Below are 19850 nucleotides of genomic sequence, written 5' to 3' on the forward strand. Positions count from 1 at the left end.
TGTGTCTTTATCTTATATCTGTAGGTATAATCAGATCTCATTACATTATCACATACATTGTGTACATATACATGTGTCTTTATCTTATATCTGTAGGTATAATTAGATAATTAGATCTCATTACTTTATCACATTGTGTACATATACATGTGTCTATCCGAATCATGAACAAATACATTTGTGGTTTCAAGTTCCTTTAACCCTTTAAGTGCACATGGCAACACGTGCACAGGTGAAATAATCAGCTGATCAGTAACCATGGTAACTAACCCGCTCTCACCCATCAGCTGATTATTTCACCTGTGCACTCATTCAGCTATAATGAAAACCTGGCCTGTTTGGGGTTCTTGAAGAACGTAGTTGAGAAACAATGCAGTAGAGTAAACTAATTAAAATAACAAAGACAAATATTGAAGGTTTGGTAAATACTTTGCAAGAGTCTTAGAAGTAAATACTTAATGGAGATCCCAGACAATCAGTGATAAGCATTTGCAATACAAGGACGCAATAGTATTTAAAATATTCATTAGGACATATACAAACAAATATATGCCCCACAGAACAATGAAGAGGGTGTCATTGTGTTAATATTTTTTTATATTATTATATACATTTCCAAATTAAGCCAAAAATAAATCCAAAACAACATTTATATAACTTGTTATATACTATGTAATGAGGTGGATCAGGGTTACTAGAGTTCATCAGACAATCCATACTCTTCAGCACTAGACTGGGGCATTATGAGGTATGTAATGAGGGGGATCAGGGTTACTAGAGTTCATCAGACAAGACAATCCATGCTCTTCAGCACTAGACTGGGGCATTATGAAGTAAGGAGGTGGATCAGGGTTACTAGAGTTCATCAGACAAGACAATCCATGCTCTTCAGCACTAGACTGGGGCATTATGAGGTATGTAATGAGGTGGATCAGGGTTACTAGAGTTCATCAGACAAGACAATCCATGCTCTTCAGCACTAGACTGGGGCATTGTGAGGTATGTAATGAGGTGGATCAGGGTTACTAGAGTTCATCAGACAAGACAATCCATGCTCTTCAGCACTAGACTGGGGCATTATGAGGTATGTAATGAGGTGGATCAGGGTTACTAGAGTTCATCAGACAAGACAATCCATGCTCTTCAGCACTAGACTGGGGCATTATGAAGTAAGTAATGAGGTGGATCAGGGTTACTAGAGTTCATCAGACAAGACATACATGCTCTTCAGCACTAGACTGGGGCATTATGAAGTAAGTAATGAGGTGGATCAGGGTTACTAGAGTTCATCAGACAAGACATCCATGCTCTTCAGCACTAGACTGGGGCATTATGAGGTAAGTAATGAGGTGCATCAGGGTTACTAGAGTTCATCAGACAATCCATGCTCTTCAGCACTAGACTGGGGCATTATGAGGTAAGTAATGAGGTGGATCAGGGTTACTAGAGTTCATCAGACATCCATGCTCTTCAACACTAGACTGGGGCAGTATGAAGTAAGTAATGAGGTGGATCAGGGTTGCTAAAGTTCATCAGACAAGACATCCATGCTCTTCAGCACTAGACTGGGGCATTATGAGGTAAGTAATGAGGTGGATCAGGGTTACTAGAGTTCATCAGACATCCATGCTCTTCAGCACTAGACTGGGGCATTATGAGGTAAGTAATGAGGTGCATCAGGGTTACTAGAGTTCATCAGACATCCATGCTCTTCAGCACTAGACTGGGGCATTATGAGGTAAGTAATGAGGTGCATCAGGGTTACTAGAGTTCATCAGACATCCATGCTCTTCAGCACTAGACTGGGGCATTATGAGGTAAGTAATGAGGTGCATCAGGGTTACTAGAGTTCATCAGACAAGACATCCATGCTCTTCAGCACTAGACTGGGGCATTATGAGGTATATAATGAGGTGGATCAGGGTTACTAGAGTTCATCAGACATCCATGCTCTTCAGCACTAGACTGGGGCATTATGAGGTAAGTAATGAGGTGCATCAGGGTTACTAGAGTTCATCAGACATCCATGCTCTTCAGCACTAGACTGGGGCATTATGAAGTAAGGAGGTGAATAGGGAAATATTTTGAGAGATCAAATGGCTGCTCTGCTTACATAAAAAATGGTTAAAGGGAAATAAAACCCAAAACAATTATTTTGTGAGCCAGACAAAGAATACCATTTAAAAAAAAGTTTCCAATTTACTTCTATTATCAAATTTGCTTAGATCTCATGATATTTTGTGTTGAAGAGATACCTAGGTAGGCGTCTAGTGCACTACATGACAGGGAATAGTGCTGCCATATAGTGCTCTTGCAAATGGATAACATTCTTGCAAAACTGCTGCCATATAGTGCTCCAGGAATGAGCCGGCTCTTATACCCTTAAAGTGATAGGAAAGTCAAAATGAAACCTGCATGAATCAGATAGAGCCGGTCAAGACACTTTTATATTCTCTTCTATTTTCAAATGTACTTTGTTCTCTTGCTATCTCTTGATGGAAAAGAATACACACGTATCCTACACTAGTGGGAGCTGCTGCTAATTGGTGCCTGCACACATTTGTCTCTTGTGATTGGCTAACTAGATGTGTTTATCTTGCTGTCTGTAGTGCAATGCTGTTCTTTCAGCAAAGGATTACATGAAAATGAGGATTTTTTTATAACGGAAGTCAATTGGAAAGTTGTTTAAGAATTGTACATTCTATCCAAATACAAATACAATTTTGGGGTTTCCTGTCCCTTTAAAACCAACCCTGTATTATACAGAAAAATGATAATAATAATGATTTTTTTTTTTAATGTAAACTGGGTAATGGCAGACAGCTGTACCTAAGAGGGCAACACAGTTAGAGGGGGAGGGTTAGAGAGCTGTTTGGGAGGGATCAGGGAGGTGTGAAGGTAAGGGGATAATCCTAAACTACAGAAAATAATAATAATTAAAAAAACATAAAAATAAAACTTTAGTACCTAAGATGGTGGTGACCAGTGGGGGTGAGGGAGGGAAGAAAGCTGTTTGAGAGGGATCAGATAGGGATCGGGGGTGGGAGGGTAATCTCTGCACTAAAGCTAAATTTAACCTTCCAAGCTACCTGATTAACCCCTTATCTGCCAGGAATTTCATAAGTTTACCAAAGAGTAATGGAAAAGCTATGCATGTCTGCTATTTCTGAACAAAGGGGATTCCAGAGAAAGTGATTGCACAAGCGGGATGTAAATAATTTCATTAAGAACCCCAAAGCCTTGTTTTATATTTGTATCTACTTTTCTCCGCACTGCAGGATGTTAACAGCTCATGTCCCATCTTACCAAATAAATAGACATGGAAGTTGTATTTCAGCTCCCATTTTGTAGTTATCTGATACGCTGCACTGCCAATGCTCTTTCCAGAGGGTTTTTTTATTATTATTTTCCAGGTAGGTGGGCAGTATTTTTAAGGTTCAGGTCAATGTAAAAAAAATAAAGAACAAATATAGCAATAAAGGTCCTATGATAGCTAACATTATTCTAAGTGTGTTGGGAATCAAATTATAAACAAATGAGCATTTAAAATGAGTCCTAGCAGCTGTAGTTTCTGAGTTGTGCTCTATAATTATTTATGCAAACGTATGCTCATGAGCACAACCGATATTTTTTTTTACCAAGAAAGGTTTCAACCCAAGCAGCACACTGCCTGCCCCATTGATTGTAAAGGGATTGCCCTCCTGGCTGCAAAGTCACACTCTTTATTTCAGTGTCATTGGGATAAAATATCATAAACAAGGTGTCACACAATGAAACTGAGTTAATATGATTGTTCACTTTACTTGAACAGTTACGAAAAGAAATGCAAAATATGAGTCTTTAGCGTTGTTATAAGATTGAAAATAAAATATCGTATGTACTGTATAAGTATCTGAAAGATCTAGAACCCCTACAAGCCCTTGTTTTGGATGATATTCCTGCTGCTGAGGTCCCTGGTCATGGTGCTGTAGCCGTCCCTGCAACTGCTGCTGCTGCTGCTGTCCCTGCTCCTCCTGCTGTTGTCCCTGTTCCTGGTGCCTGTTCCTGGTGCTGCCCCTGCTGCTGTTGCTGCAGCTGGCCATAGGCCAGCAGGGCCTATAAGACGAAGGCATCAGCAGAGGGGAAGAGCACCAAGGATACACAGGGTTAGGGTCACCCTGTTTGGGATGACAGAAGTGGAGGTCAGGGAAAAGTATCGCTTGACTTCTGCAAGCCTCATTAATCTATATGAGGTCTTGAAGGATGATATTGACCCTCAAGCGAATAGGAACCGAGCTCTGACTGGTGTGCAGAAGCTGTTGTGTGTTGTACACTTCCTGGCCATCGGCTCATTCCAGTCAACAGAGGGGCTTGTGTCTGACCTAGCGCAGTCTACCTTCTCCAGGACTCTAGGGCAGTGATTTTTAACCTTTTTTTCCCGTGGCACACTTTTTTACATTAAAAAATCCTGAGGCACACCACCATCCCAAAATTAAAAAAAAATCACACATTGTAGCCTAATACAGCATCTATATGTACACACACACACAAACACACACATACTGTATGTATTGTGCTGTTATGCCATGCCTCCTACAAACTACCCCTGCACTGGGAGTAAAAAACAAGCAAAGTTTAAAAAATATGTCACACTGTTGTCAGTCTGCCGTGGCACACCTGAGGATCTCTCACGGCACACTAGTGTGCCACGGCACACTGGTTGGAAAACACTGCTCTAGGGGAGGTTTTGACTGCTCTAGATAACCAGACACAGCGATACATTCATTTCCCCCGTACCCCCCAGGAATGGAACCGTCTTAAACAAGGATTCTATCGACTGGGGGGTATTCCCAATGTCATGGGGGCAATTGATTGCACACATGTGCGTATCGTGGCCCCACATGAGGAGCCAATCCTCTATATTAACAGGAAAGGGTTTTACTTATTGAATTACCAGATGGTCTGCGATACCACTCTGAAATTCACACATGTGTATGCAGGCTTCCCGGGGAGTGCACATGATTCCTACATCCTGCGCCAGACCTCCTTATTCCAGCTGTTTGAAAATGGAACAGTCTCGGGAGGTTGGTTGCTTGGTGAGTATGCACTACCTTCATTCTGTCTGTATATTTCTACTAAAGGGACACTAAACACAAAATAATTATCTCATGTTTCAGATAGAGAATACAATGTTAAACAACATTACAATTCACTTCTATTATCTCATTTAATTTATTCTTTAGATATCCTTTGTTGAAAAAATAGCAATGCACATAGATGAGCCAATCATATGAGGCATCTATGTGCAGCCAACAATCAGCAGCTAACGAGCACATCTAATATGCTTGTCAGCAAATTAAATCAAGAGAATGGAGCAAATGGCATAATATAAGTATATTATAAAGTTGCAGAAAATTGCAGGTTCTTTTTAACTCATGAAACAAGAAATGTGTGTTTCATGTCCCTTTAAAGGGACAGTATACTATAAATAGGTTTTCACTTAAAAGGGCATTTTCTTAAAATGGCATGTTCTATCTGAATCATTAAAGGGACACTCAATCAAAATTAAACTTTCATTATTCAGATAGAGCATGCCATTTTAAACAACTTTCCAATTTACTTCCATTAACAAAATGTGCACAGTCTTTTTATATTTAAACTTTTTGAGTCACCAGCTCCTACTGAGCATGTGCAAGAATAAGTGTGTATGCATTTGTGAATGGCTGATGGCTGTCACATGGTACAGGGGGAGTGGAAAAAGACATAACTTTTAAAATTGTCAGAAAAAAAAAATACTCATTTGAATTTTAGACTAAGTGCTAAGGCATTGTCTTGTTATCTTGCATTTGTTGATTATGCAAATCTACTGTGTTGACTGGTCCTTTAAAATAGAATTTTGGTCTAGACTAATCCTGGCATAAAAGTAGATTGCTTACAATGCACCAATTTAATGTTTTTGTTAAATATATCTTTTAAATGAAATCCATGTTATGTCCCTTTAAGCACATGATGTACCTGTAGTAATCAGAATACATATGTTACATGACAGGTGACGCAGGGTACGGCTGCAGACCATGGCTATTAACCCCCTTGGTGCACCCCCTTACAGAGCCACAACTCAGGTATCAGGAGGCCCACATACGAACAAGAAATGTAATCGAAAGGAGCTTTGGCCTACTAAAAACCAGATTCAGGTGTCTGGATTTTACAGGCGGAGCTTTACAGTATAACCCCAACAAAGTGTGTTCCATTGTCAATGCATGTTCAGGACCGTCTTTAACACAGGGCAAAAGGGGCAGCTGCCCAGGGCCCAGTTTCTGTTGAGGGGCCCAAGAGTCCTAAAAAAAAAATATATATATATATATTTTTATTTTTTTTATGGTTCATACCAGACTGCTAATTTGACATTGGGAACACACACATTCAGTCCTAATACTGTTACTGTCAAAAGTACTCTGCTTATATATATATTTTTTTTAAACTGTGCCAGACCGTGCCGGTGTCATGTGACATGCCAAGCTATTGCCATGTGCTGTTTTAGATGTGCACTGTGCAGCACTGAATGCAAAGCCCTAACTCAGCATCCAGCCATTCCCACTGCATCATAAAAGGTCCTACTGGGGTTACCACTGTTACTAGGTCACTGCTCTGGTGGTGGGGATTTTTTCTGGGTAGGGCTGACTGTAGGCGCATGCAGCAGAAAGCTGGAGCGGCAAGCACGTGAGGATTTGAGCATCTTTGCAGCTGCATATACTGCTCTCTTCAGTCTTGAGGCTGTGTAACTCATCTCACACTGTATCCATGCAGCCTTGGACAGACAGCATCCAGTCTGCTGGTCCCCTTAGCCCTGCTCTTTCTGCTGTGGCCCTAAGATCAACTAACTGAAGTTTGTTAGGGGAACAGCGCTTTGTAGAAAGGTGTCAGTGGGAAGAATAAGTAAGTGTACACACACCCCTCCCCATGCAGCATTGTCTAGTGCAAGGTGAGAGGGAAATTGTTCCTAGCAAAGAAGTGACAGGTGTTGCTGTGGCTGATGTATAGTGTCATGCTGATACTTCACACATTAATGTAAGGTTTATTTTTATAGTTTTTGTTTTCTCTCTGTCTCAGATTTTACAGCTTCCTTATACAACTTATACGGCACCTCCATGCTTCCTCCTCAGTCTTTACCTTGCTTTGCTCCTGTTGGCTGCCCTAAATCTCTTTAACCAACTAACCTCACACCAGAATCACATTCAAAAGAATATTAAATGAATTCACAGTGGAGGAATTGATATATTTATTTACTGATTAGTACTGCTTAGGTCCAGTTTCACATATTGCAATTTATTTCATTTTTTAAATGATTAGCTCAGCAGTGGATAAGCCACTGCTGGGCTAATAATTAAAAAAAAAATGATTTTGTTGTTTTTTGGGATGTTGGGGTGGAGAGCGAAATTGCATGGGGGGGCCCAAGAAAATTTGCGCCCAGGGCCCAGTCAATATTAAAGACGGCCCTGTGCATGTTGTATTCTACACAACATTGCTGTGGACACACGTTTATTGGGGGACATTGACCAAGAGCAGCAGCAGCAGCTGGTTCCTGTACCTGAGGATGTGGACAGGGGGACACTGAGGGGGAATGAAGAGAGGGATTATGTCATCCGGGAATACTTCACCTGTAAGTTACTTGTTCATAAGTACAATAAACCGTAACATTCACATGTATTATGATGTTTGACTGTACCTCACCAACCATTGCATGTGTATATATCATGTCTTGCAGAATTACATACTGCAGATTTCCACTGCATGTAAGTGAAACTACTGCATCCCAACCCCCTTCCCTTAACCACCCTAATTACTGTATATTTCTCATTTGTTTAATTCATGTTTAGGTCACTATGATTTATTGACTATCATTAAGAATGATGAAAATGGATGTTTATACCTTATGTTCACACCTTCTGTAAATACATTATTATTTATATATATATACCCATGTGTCAATTTATATTGGATGTGAGTAACCTTGATTCACATCTTATAAGTGAATACTACTATATGTACCCTATGTACTATGTGATGTGGTTTATAGAACATGAATATGTCATAAACATGATAATAATACCTTTTTGGGCCATTTCCACACAAGTATTATTATATGTTTTAACAATATTACTGTACTAAAACACACCTCACACGGATGTGGATGACAATTATATGGTAAATAACAGTGTGTTAATAATAATATGTGTGTGTTTGTGTGCGTATGTGTTACATGTGCATGTATTTGTGTATGATGCATGTGTGTGTATGATGCATGTATGTGTAAGTGTGCATGTGTATGTGTAAGTGAGCATGCGTGTGCGTGTGTGATGCATGTGTGCATGTGTGTATATTTGTGTGTGCTTATGTGTTACATGTGCATGTATTTCTGTTTGATGCATGTGTGTGTATGTGTAAGTGAGCATGTGTGTGGGTGTTTGATGCATGCGTGTGTAAGTGTGCATGTATGTGTACAAGCATGTGTATGTGTGTGTGTGTGTATATGTTACATGTGCATGTATTTGTGAGTGATGCATGTGTGAATACATTTGAATCCATTAAAAAATATATTTAAAAAAAATGTTTATGCAGCTGCTGGCTTGTAGCACTATCTTTTACTTTATATTTAAGTGTTCACTTGCTACTCTCCTTCAATAAAAATATTCCCCATATAAAATAGCAGATGAGTCGATTTTTGTTTACAAGTTCCAAACATCCCCATGGGCAGTTAAATGAAAGTTTGTTTGTTTCTTTGTGGCAAATGATTTGTCTGAAACAAAAAAATCAGTGTGCACATGCCTGTATTCTAGCCCTTTGTGTAAAAACCCTGAATAAATAATTAATGCAACATATTTTAATATAGAATAATACAAGATCAAAACAATATTTAAAGTTTTTTTAAGAACAGGTACAAATATGGTTAGTATAGAACAGTCAAAATGTGACCAAAGTTGATTCTTAAACAACACAAACATTTTTTATATTATAATATCTCTTTAAATAGGTGGAGTCCCCCCCCACACCACACTGTTTTTCTAAATCCCAATCAGGAAGTTGCATCAGATCTCATTGGAATTCTTTACTGTCGGAATACTTCTTGTACTGCTCTCTGTAAGTGTTTCTTTCTTATTTATTGTTTAATTTACTCTTTTTATTCTTTATTTTTATTTGCAACTAGATTAATAAGTAACTTCATGTGAGTTCTCTCTTCCTGTTTAATTAGATAAACTTCTTTGAAAACTTTTTTCCCTATGTTCGGCAAAGGGCAGAATCTATTGTGTGCTTTTTTTTTTTTTTACTAAATAATGCAAATGTTCCATGCGGAGTTGTTATAATTATGAAAAAGTGTTAGCTTGTATACAAAGTAAGTCATATTTCATGTAGATTAGTGACTGTTTTTATGGATCTCTGCAAAAAGAACTGCGTCACTCAGTTTTCTCCTGCTTGCTTCCTGTTGGAAGCAGAGGTCACCTAACGTTTGTTTGTTTGTTTGTTATCCTCTACGCCAAGTACTCCTGTAGGCATTCATTTGATTTCTATATACCCCAACTGTAGGATAAATATTATTGATCCTTTACGTGAGCAAAAATGGAAATCCTGTGTATCACTTGATTTCACAAACTTGTATCAGATATGTTAATTAAAGGGACATTAAACCCAATTTTTTTCTTTCATGATTCAGATAGAGAATACAATTTTAAACAGCATTCCGATTTGCTTATATTATCTAATTTGCTTCATTCTTTAGATATACTCAGTTGAAGAAATAGCAATGTACATGGGTGAGCCAATCATACGAGGCATCTATGTGCAGTCACCAATCAGCAGCTACTGTGACTATCTCGATATGCATTTCAGCAAAGGATATCAAGAGAATAAAGCAAATTAGATAATAGAAGTAAATTAGAAAGTTGTTCAAAATTGCATTCTCTATCTAAATCATGAAAGAAAAAATGTGGGTTTCATGTTCCTTTAAGTAAATAAATAGGAATCTGATATTTGTTTTACGTTTTCCAGAATTTAATATTTGCCAATATTACCAGAGATAATAATAAACACATTAAACACAGCGATATAGTCCATTGATATTAAGTTGCAGTTACTGAGCTTCTTACATTAAACAGAGGATATTTATTTTCTGCATATTTATGCAATGGTATTATATATATTTATTATATCTTTCTATTTTTAATAACCATTTAATGCACAGTTTATCTGTCTTGCTTTACTGCTGTATAGTTCATTATGATGCACTTTACCTATTTCACACTTTCACATTTATCTGCCACTTGTCTTTGTGACACTTGGACACAGTAATACACTTTAGTGAAGCTCATTTCCAGCCCTCCTATTTCACTTACAATCCAGAAGCTAAGGTTTTACTAATTTGAGGTGAATTAGGGATTGAGCAGTGGTTAAACGTAGGCAAGGAAATACTTACTCTTCCCTGTTAGCAGTGCTCGAGGGTAGAAATGAGAAACACAGCTTTCTTTGATATGTTATGTTTACAATAGTTAGTCTACATCAGGAAACAAAATAATAAAGGCCAATCCCTAAAGTACCACTTGCCAATACCCATAGTACACCCAGGGGTACACATACTGCAGGTTGACAAACTAGGCTCTACTCCACATAAGTTAATTTTTTTTTATTATTTTTACATTCATATATACACTTTGTGATAAAATTGTTTTATATAAATGTTATACAAAATTTTATAAGGGTTAAACGGTATATGGTATATGACCAGGGGCTGTAATGTGTGTGTGTGTGTATATATATATATTTATTTTTTTAATGTAAATATTTTACATTCCAATGTTCTTCACTTAGAAGAAAATGTTCTTTGTATTTATAAATATTTATTTATTTATTTATATATATATATATATATATATATATACCTGTATATATTCATATAGACATATAGGTATAGATATATATTTTACAAAAAGTAATCATATATAGGTATAGAAATGAACATTTTCTTCTTTGTGAAGAAATTTGGAATGCAAAATATTCTTAATTCTAGGTTTAGCACTGTAAGTCTAATTCGGTGTGGGGTTATAGTGCAAATATTTTTTTTTTACCAAGAGCGCTCCATTGAAGTTTATGAGAAGTTAACGTGGTTGCAATATTCAAAGTCTTGAAGTTAGCACACAAGGGGTATCACTCACACACGAGCATTTTACTTTCAACTTGTAATACCCGTACTAACCTGCCCGCGTTAAAAGTTTACTTCTAGGGAAGTGAGCGTGTAAGCAGAATTTTTTTCGCGTGACACTTGTAATATAGCTCCTCGTCTTTTTTCTTTCTCGCTACATTTCACATTAATAAAATAAAAATGGATAGGAAATAATTTATCTTTTGTAAATATAACTTATGTTTTCTAGGAACAACTTTAGATAAACACATCATGCATATAACTTTTTTTTTTAGAAAAGCTGTTTGGCGTTGCATATAGTTTATTAGAATCCATTATCCATTGCTATGTGAAAGCTCTCTTTTTTGGATTACTTTCCTGTTGCTTTCCAACCCATTAGAGGAATAGCTGATTTTAATGCAATTTTAAACAACTTTCTAAATTACTTCCATTATAACTTTATCTTAATTCTCTTGGTATCTTTTGTTGTAAAGCAGGGATACATTGCTTAGGAGCCGGACAATTTCTGGAGCACTATTTGGCAGTAGTTTTGCAAGAATGTTATACATTAGCAAGAACACTAGATGGCAGCAGTTTTTATAATAATGTTATACATTAGCAAGAGCACTAGATGGCAGCAGTTTTATAACAATGTTATACATTAGCAGGAGCACTAGATGGCAGCAGTTTTATAACAATGTTATACATTAGCAAGAGCACTAGATGGCAGCAGTTTTATAACAATGTTATACATTAGCATGAGCACTAGATGGCAGCAGTTTTATAATAATGTTATACATTAGCAAGAGCACTAGATGGCAGTAGTTTATAATAATGTTATACATTAGCAAGAGCACTAGATGGCAGCAGTTTTATAACAATGTTATACATTAGCAGGAGCACTAGATGGCAGCAGTTTTATAATAATGTTATACATTAGCAAGAGCACTAGATGGCAGCAGTTTTGCAACAATGTTATACATTAGCAAGAGCACTAGATGGCAGCAGTTTTATAACAATGTTATACATTAGCAAGAGCACTAGATGGCAGCAGTTTTATAACAATGTTATACATTAGCAAGAGCACTAGATGGCAGCAGTTTTATAACAATGTTATACATTAGCAGGAGCACTAGATGGCAGCAGTTTTATAATAATGTTATACATTAGCAAGAGCACTAGATGGCAGCAGTTTTATAATAATGTTATACATTAGCAGGAGCACCAGATGGCAGCAGTTTTATAAAAATGTTATACATTAGCAAGAGCACTAGATGGCAGCAGTTTTATAATAATGTTATACATTAGCAAGAGCACTAGATGTCAGTAGTTTTGCAAGAATGTTATACATTAGCAAGAGCACTAGATGTCAGTAGTTTTGCAAGAATGTTATACATTAGCAAGAGCACTAGATGGCAGCAGTTTTATAACAATGTTATACATTAGCAAGAGCACTAGATGGCAGCAGTTTTATAATAATGTTATACATTAGCAGGAGCACTAGATGTCAGTAGTTTTGCAAGAATGTTATACGTTAGCAAGAGAACTATTTGGCAGCAGTTTTGCAAGAATGTTATACATTAGCAAGAGCACTAGATGGCAGAAGTTTTACAAGAATGTTATACATTAGCAAGAGCACTAGATGGCAGCAGTTTTGCAAGAACGTTATACATTAGCAAGAGCACTAGATGGCAGTAGTTTTGCAAGAATGTTATACATTAGTAAGAACACTAGATGGCAGCAGTTTTGCAAGAATGTTATCCATTAGCAAGAGCACTAGATGGCAGTAGTTTTGCAAGAATGTTATACATTAGCAAGAGCACTAGATGGCAGTAGTTTTGCAAGAATGTTATACATTAGTAAGAACACTAGATGGCAGCAGTTTTGCAAGAATGTTATCCATTAGCAAGAGCACTAGATGGCAGTAGTTTTGCAAGAATGTTATACATTAGCAAGAGCACTATATGGCAGTAGTTTTGCAAGAATGTTATACATTAGCAAGAGCACTATATGGCAGCACTGTTTCCTGTGATTTAGTGCTATAGATGCCTACCTAGGTATCTCTTCAACACAGAATGTCATGGAAACCAAGAAAATATGATAATAGAAGTAAATTGGAAACTTGTTTTAAATAGTATGTTCTGTCTGAATCTCAAAATATTTTTTTGGGTTTCAAATCCATTATTATTATCAATTATTTGTAGAGCGCCAACAGATTCCGCAGCGCTAAGGTAATTTAAGGTAATTACATTCACATTTACACAGAAGCAAATATGTGCTATGCTAATGCAAAGAATACAAACATAAAAACATTATAGCTTATTCATATAATATTAAATAAATGTAATTTTCCAACCTTATGCAACATCTCCTCCCCCACACACTCCCACGATATCCTGCCCTGACATTGCTACAACCCGCTATAACAATACTTTCTCCTCTGCACTAAACACTCTTGCGCTATCTGCAAAATTTCTCGCACACTGCTGAGCGTGCCTAGAGGAAATCTCATGCTACACTTGATTTCATCCACTATAAGTTCATTCTTACACCTCTGCCCTTCACATAGCCAAGCAAACCTATTTCTCTCCTCTTATATCTACTGAGGAATAGGGTCCTCATTCCTTCTGTATTTGTTTCATACATTTTGTCCTGTCTCTTAAAAATATTGTATCTTCCTTGTACTTTTTGTCTTTTGTACATAGACAGCGCTGCTGAATTTGTTATCACTTTATAAATAAAGCATAATATTAAAGGGATACTAAACCCAAATTTTTTCTTTCATGATTCCTAATTTACTTCTATTATCAAATTTTCTTGGTTCTCTTGCTATCTTTATTTGATAAAGCAGGGATTTAAGCTAAGGAGCCAGCCCATTTTTGGTTCAGCACCCTGGGTAGTGCCTGCTGATTGGTGGCTACATTAAGTCACCAATCAGCAAGCGCTACCCAGGTGCTGAACCAAAAATGGGCCAGCTCCTAAGCTTACATTCCTGCTTTTTCAAATAAAGATAGCAAGAGAACGAAGAAAAATTGATAATAGGAGTAAATTAGAAAGTTGCTTAAAATCTCTATCTGAATCATGAAAGAAAAAATTTGGGTTTAGGATCCCTTTAACAATAAAATGTAAAAATAGAAAATGTTCCATTTTTGCCCTGTTGTTTATGTTTACTTATGTGATTGATCTCTGCAAAGGGATTAAACATGTAGCAAAAGTTAGCTCTAGAGTAGCAGTTCTCTCCTGGGAGCTAGCTGAGCACATCTGGTGAGCCAATGACAAGAGACATATGTGTGTAGACCCCAATCAGCTAGTTCACAGTAGTGCATGGCTGCTCCCGAGCTTACCTGGCTATGTTTTTTCACATAGGATACTTAAATTTAAAAATGCCATGTTCTATCTAAAGCTTGAAAGTTTAATTTTGACTTTATTGTCCTTTTTTAAAAACAAAAAAACATCTCGCCACTCGCAGGGACAGCCTCTTTTCATTATAGAATTCAACGAGGGCTGCCCCTGGGAGTGTTGGCCTGGAAAAACCACACATAGGCCAAAGAATTTTATAGACTTGGACCTTAAAGTTATAAATGTAATTGATGTGCTACAGAGCAGATGTGGGGGAATATTTATCAAGCTCCGTACGGAGCTTGATGCCCCGTGTTTCTGGCGAGCCTTCAGGCTCGCTAGAAACACAAGTTATGAAGCAGTGGTCTAAAGACTGCTGCCCATAACCTGTCTGCCTACTCTGAGGCGGTGGACAGACATCGCCGGAAATCAGCATGATCGAATACGATTGGGTTGATTGACACCCCCTGCCAGCTGCCGATTGGCCACGAATCTGCAGGGGGCGGCATTGCACCAGCAGTTTACAAGAACTGCTGGTGCAATGATAAATGCCGACAGCGTATGCTGTCGATGTGCGGCAGACATGATACGCTACTTCGATGTGCGGCGGACATGATACGCTACTTCGTATCATGTCCGCTTGCACATTGATAAATATGCCCCTATGGGTAAGATATGTAGGTGGCTTTACAAATAATTTTGTGGTTATTACTTGTTTGAAATGGAGGATTTTAATCTCACTTTTTTATCTCCACCTTAATTTCAATAAATATTGTTCTTTTGATATAACAGATCAAAATGTGTCTGTGGTTATTATTATTTGCTTACTACATTCTGGCTACATTTTTCTTAATAAAAGAGCAAAATAGTCCCTCCTTACTCCCAGTTTCTCTTAGCACACTATGCCTTTCACAGAGGAGAAAATTCCTGACGTATATCAGTCTGATCCTGCCCAGTGACAGTCCAGCCTCGGAATACCAGGCAAATCAATCTAGACAATAGAAAACAACAAACCCCAAATGTATATTTCATCCTCTACAAGCCTTGATGAGTATGTGCATACAAAACAGTAAAATAGAGAGACACTCAACTGGGCTCAGAACAGAATCTGTAAAACATTCCTTGCTTAGTCCCTCATTACTCCCAGGGTACAGTCTTTCACAGAGGAGAAAATACCTGTAGTATATCAGTCTGATCCTGCCCAATGATAGTGCAGCCCTGAAATACCCCATTTCTAGAGCACTATATGGCAGCAGTTTTGCAAGAATGTTATCCATTTACAAGAGCACTAGAGGGCAGCATTATTTGCTGTCATGTATCGCTCCAGACTTCTACCTAGGTATCTCTTCAACAAAGAAGCAAATTTAAAAATTGGAAAAGTTTTTTAAAATTGTATGTTCTGTCTAAATCATAAAATAAAATGATTCGGTTTCATATCCCTTTAAAAAATTAAATATATTGTAATTCTGGTATAGATATAGATACTAAAAAAGTTTAATAATTGTTATTTTGATGTATTTATATTTTACATTTTCTGATTTCAGAAAATTCCAAAATTATATCTATAGAAACTATACAGTTTATGGAATGTTATTTAACTATCCTATATAATAAAAGGCCAGGTATGTTTGTCAGATGCAGTCATGCGCAGTAGGCTGCAGAGGACAAACATACCTGGCCTTGAACAGCAGAGGAGTGAGCACAGCGGAAGCTGCCTGGTGGGGGCGTGGCCAGGCGTGCCCTGATGGGAGGAGGGAAAGAGAGAAAGCGAGTAAAAGAGGGGGGAAGAGAGGGGAGAGAGAGCAAAAGAGAGGGGAGAGAGAGCAAAATAGAGGGGGGAGAGAACACAAAAGAGAGGGGGAGAGAGCACAAAAGAGAGGTTGGAGAAAGAGAAAAAGAGGGGAGGGGAGAGGGCGCAAAAGAGGGGGGAGAGAAAGCAAAAGAAGGGGAGAGAGCAAAAGAGGGCGGGAGAGAGCAGAAGAGGGGGGAGAGAGCAAAAGAGGGGGGAGAGAGAGGGCGCAAAAGAGGGGGGAGAGAGAGCAAAAGAAGGGGGAGAGAGCAAAAGAGGGCGGGAGAGAGCAGAAGAGGGTGGAGAGAGCAAAAGAGGGGGTTTATCTTAGCTCTTTGCGCACATCAGAAGTAAATCGCGCTGTACTAAGAGTTGAATGTAAACACTTTGGCATCTACTTATCAAGCTGTCAACTTACCTGCATTCGCCGCACCAATATGCTCGCCTAAGATCGCCTAACATCGCTGCCGCGGACCTGAATATGTTCTCCAAAATTACCAAAAAAGCTGTCAAAAAGCCGCGCACCATGTACGGAGCGATGAGCAGCGGACTGTTGTTAACTAACAGTCATCGATCTTGCTGCTCTTTGGCTTTTTCACAGCTTTATTGGTACCCTGTCACTAAGCACCCACACTATACTAAACTGTTTTACCCCCTATACCGCCGCTCCCGGACCCCGCCGCAACTAAATAAAGTTATTAACCCCTATACCGCCACTCCTGGACCCCGCCGTAACTCTAATAAATGTATTAACCCCTATATCGCCACTCCTGGACCCCGCCGCAACTCTAATAAATGTATTAACCCCTATACCGCCGCTCCCGGACCCCGCTGCAACTCTAATAAATGTATTAACCCCTATATCGCCGCTTCCGGACCCTGCCGCAATTCTAATAAATGTATTAACCCCTAATCTGCCACACCCTACACCGCCGCCACCTACATTATATTTATTAACCCCTAATCTGGCCCCCTACACCGCCGCCACTATATTACATTTATTAACCCCTAATCTGCCCCCCTACACTGACGCCACTATAGTAAATGTATTAACCCCTAAACCTAAATCTAACCCTAACACCCCATAACTTAAATATAATTTAAATAAATATAAATAAATATTCCTAGCATTAACAAAATAATTCCTATTTAAAACAAAATACTTACCTATAAAATAAACCCTAAACTAGCTACAATATAACTAATAGTTACATTGTAGCTATCTTAGGGTTAATTTTTATTTTACAGGCAAGTTTGTATTTATTTTAACTAGCTACAATAGTTATTAAATAGTTATTAACTATTTAATAACTACCTAGTTAAAATAAATACAAAAGTAGCTGTAAAATAAAACTTAACCTAAGTTACAATTACACCTAACACTACACTGTAATTAAATTAATTACCTACATTAACTACAATTAAATTAAATTAAATACAATTAAATAAAATTATCTAAAGTACAAAAACAAACAAACACTAAATTACAGAAAATAATAAAATAATTACAAGAATCTTAAACTAATTACACCTAATCTAATCCCCCTAATAAAATAAAAAAGCCCCCCAAAATAAACAAAGCCCTACCCTATACTAAATTACAAATAGCCCTTAAAAGGGCTTTTTGCGGGGCATTGCCCCAAAGTAATCAGCTCTTTTACCTGAAAAAAAAGTACAATACCCCCCCCAACATTAAAACCCACCACCCACACACCCAACCCTACTCTAAAACCCACCCAATCCCCCCTTAAAAAAACCTAACACTAACCCCTTGAAGATCACCTTACCTTGAGAAGTCTTCACCCAACCGGGCCGAAGTCCTCAACGAAGCCGGGCACAAGAGGTCCTCCAGACGGGCAGAAGTCTTTATCCAGATGGCATCTTCTATCTTCATCCATCCGGCACGGAGCGGCTCCATCTTCAAGACATCCGATGCGGAGCATCCTCTTCTGGCGACGTCTTCTTCCCGAATGAATGTTCCTGATTTGATGCAATCAGCCAATAGGTTTGAGCTTGCATTCTATTGGCTGATTGGAACAGCCAATAGAATGCAAGCTCAATCCTATTGGCTGATTGGATCAGCCAATAGGATTGAACTTCAATCCTATTGGCTGATTGCATCAACCAATAGGATTTTTCCTACCTTAATTCCGATTGGCTGATAGAATTCTATCAGCCAATCGGAATTCAACGGACACCATCTTGGATGACGTCATTTAAAGGAACATTAATTCGGGAAGAAGACATCGCCAGAAGAGGATGCTCCGCGTCGGATGTCTTGAAGATGGAGCCGTTCTGCGCCGGATTGATGAAGATAGAAGATGCCGTGTGGATGAAGACTTCTGCCCATCTGGAGGACCTCTTCTGCCCGGCTTGGATGAAGACTTCTGCCCGTCTGGAGGACAACTTCGCTCGGCTTCGTTGAGGACTTTGGCCCGGTTGGGTGAAGACTTCTCAAGGTAAGGTGATCTTCAAGGGGTTAGTGTTAGGTTTTTTTAAGGGGGGATTGGGTGGGTTTTAGAGTAGGGTTGGGTGTGTGGGTGGTGGGTTTTAATGTTGGGGGGGTATTGTACTTTTTTTTAGGTAAAAGAGCTGATTACTTTGGGGCAATGCCCCGCAAAAACCCTTTTAAGGGATATTTGTAATTTAGTATAGGGTAGGGCTTTTTATTATTTTAGGGGGATTAGATTAGGTGTAATTAGTTTAAAATTCTTGTAATTATTTTATTATTTTCTGTAATTTAGTGTGTGGTTTTTTTTTGTACTTTAGATAATTTTATTTAATTTTATTTAATTGTAGTTAATGTAGGTAATTAATTTAATTGTAGGGTAGTGTTAGGTGTAATTGTAACTTAGGTTAGGAACTATTTTACAGGTACTTTTGTATTTATTTTAACTAGGTAGTTATTTAATAGTTAATAACTATTTAAGAACTATTGTACTTAGTTAAAATAAATACAAACTTGCCTGTAAAATAAAAATAAACCCTAAGCTTGCTACAATGTAACTATTAGTTATATTGTAGCTATCTTAGGGTTTATTTTATAGGTAAGTATTTAGTTTTAAATACAAATAATTTAGTTAATTATAGGAATATTTATTTAGATGTATTTAAATTATATTTAAGTTAGGGGGGTTAGGGTTAGACTTAGGTTTAGGGGTTAATAAATTTAATATAGTGGCGGCGGTGTAGGGGGGGCAGATAAGGGGTTAATAAATATAATGTAGGTGGCGGTGGTGTAGGGGGCAGCAGATTAGGGGTTAATAAATTTATTAGAGCTGCGGCGGGGTCCGGGAGCGGCGGTATAGGGGTTAAACACTTTATTTAGTTGCGGCGGGGTCCGTGAGCGGCGGTTTAGGGGTTAAGAAGTATAATGTAGGTGGCGGTGGTGTAGGTGGGGGCAGATTAGGGGTGTTTAGACTCGAGGTACATGTTAGTGTGTTAGGTGTAGACATTACCATAGGAATCAATGGGATGTCGGGCAGCAGCGAACATGAGCTTTCGCTGCTTTCAGACTCCCATTGATTCCTATGGCATCCGCCGCCTCCAGGGCGCCGGATTGAAAACCAGGTA

The 19850-nt window shown here is 38.2% G+C and overlaps 1 protein-coding gene across 1 annotated transcript in view; it reads left to right on the top strand.

The window, feature by feature from the left end:
- The first annotated feature begins 9077 nt into the window (after positions 1–9077).
- The window catches only part of LOC128638282 (uncharacterized), an 86141-nt gene continuing 75368 nt past the window's right edge, over positions 9078–19850 (top strand). Inside the window, exon 1 of the mRNA XM_053690150.1 lies at positions 9078–9117. The gene's annotated coding sequence lies outside the window, so the exon portion shown is untranslated. The remainder of the gene's footprint in view (positions 9118–19850) is intronic.

The sequence above is a fragment of the Bombina bombina genome, chromosome 8, assembly GCF_027579735.1.
Source record: "Bombina bombina isolate aBomBom1 chromosome 8, aBomBom1.pri, whole genome shotgun sequence".
In the NCBI taxonomy this organism is placed as follows: Eukaryota; Metazoa; Chordata; class Amphibia; order Anura; family Bombinatoridae; genus Bombina; species Bombina bombina.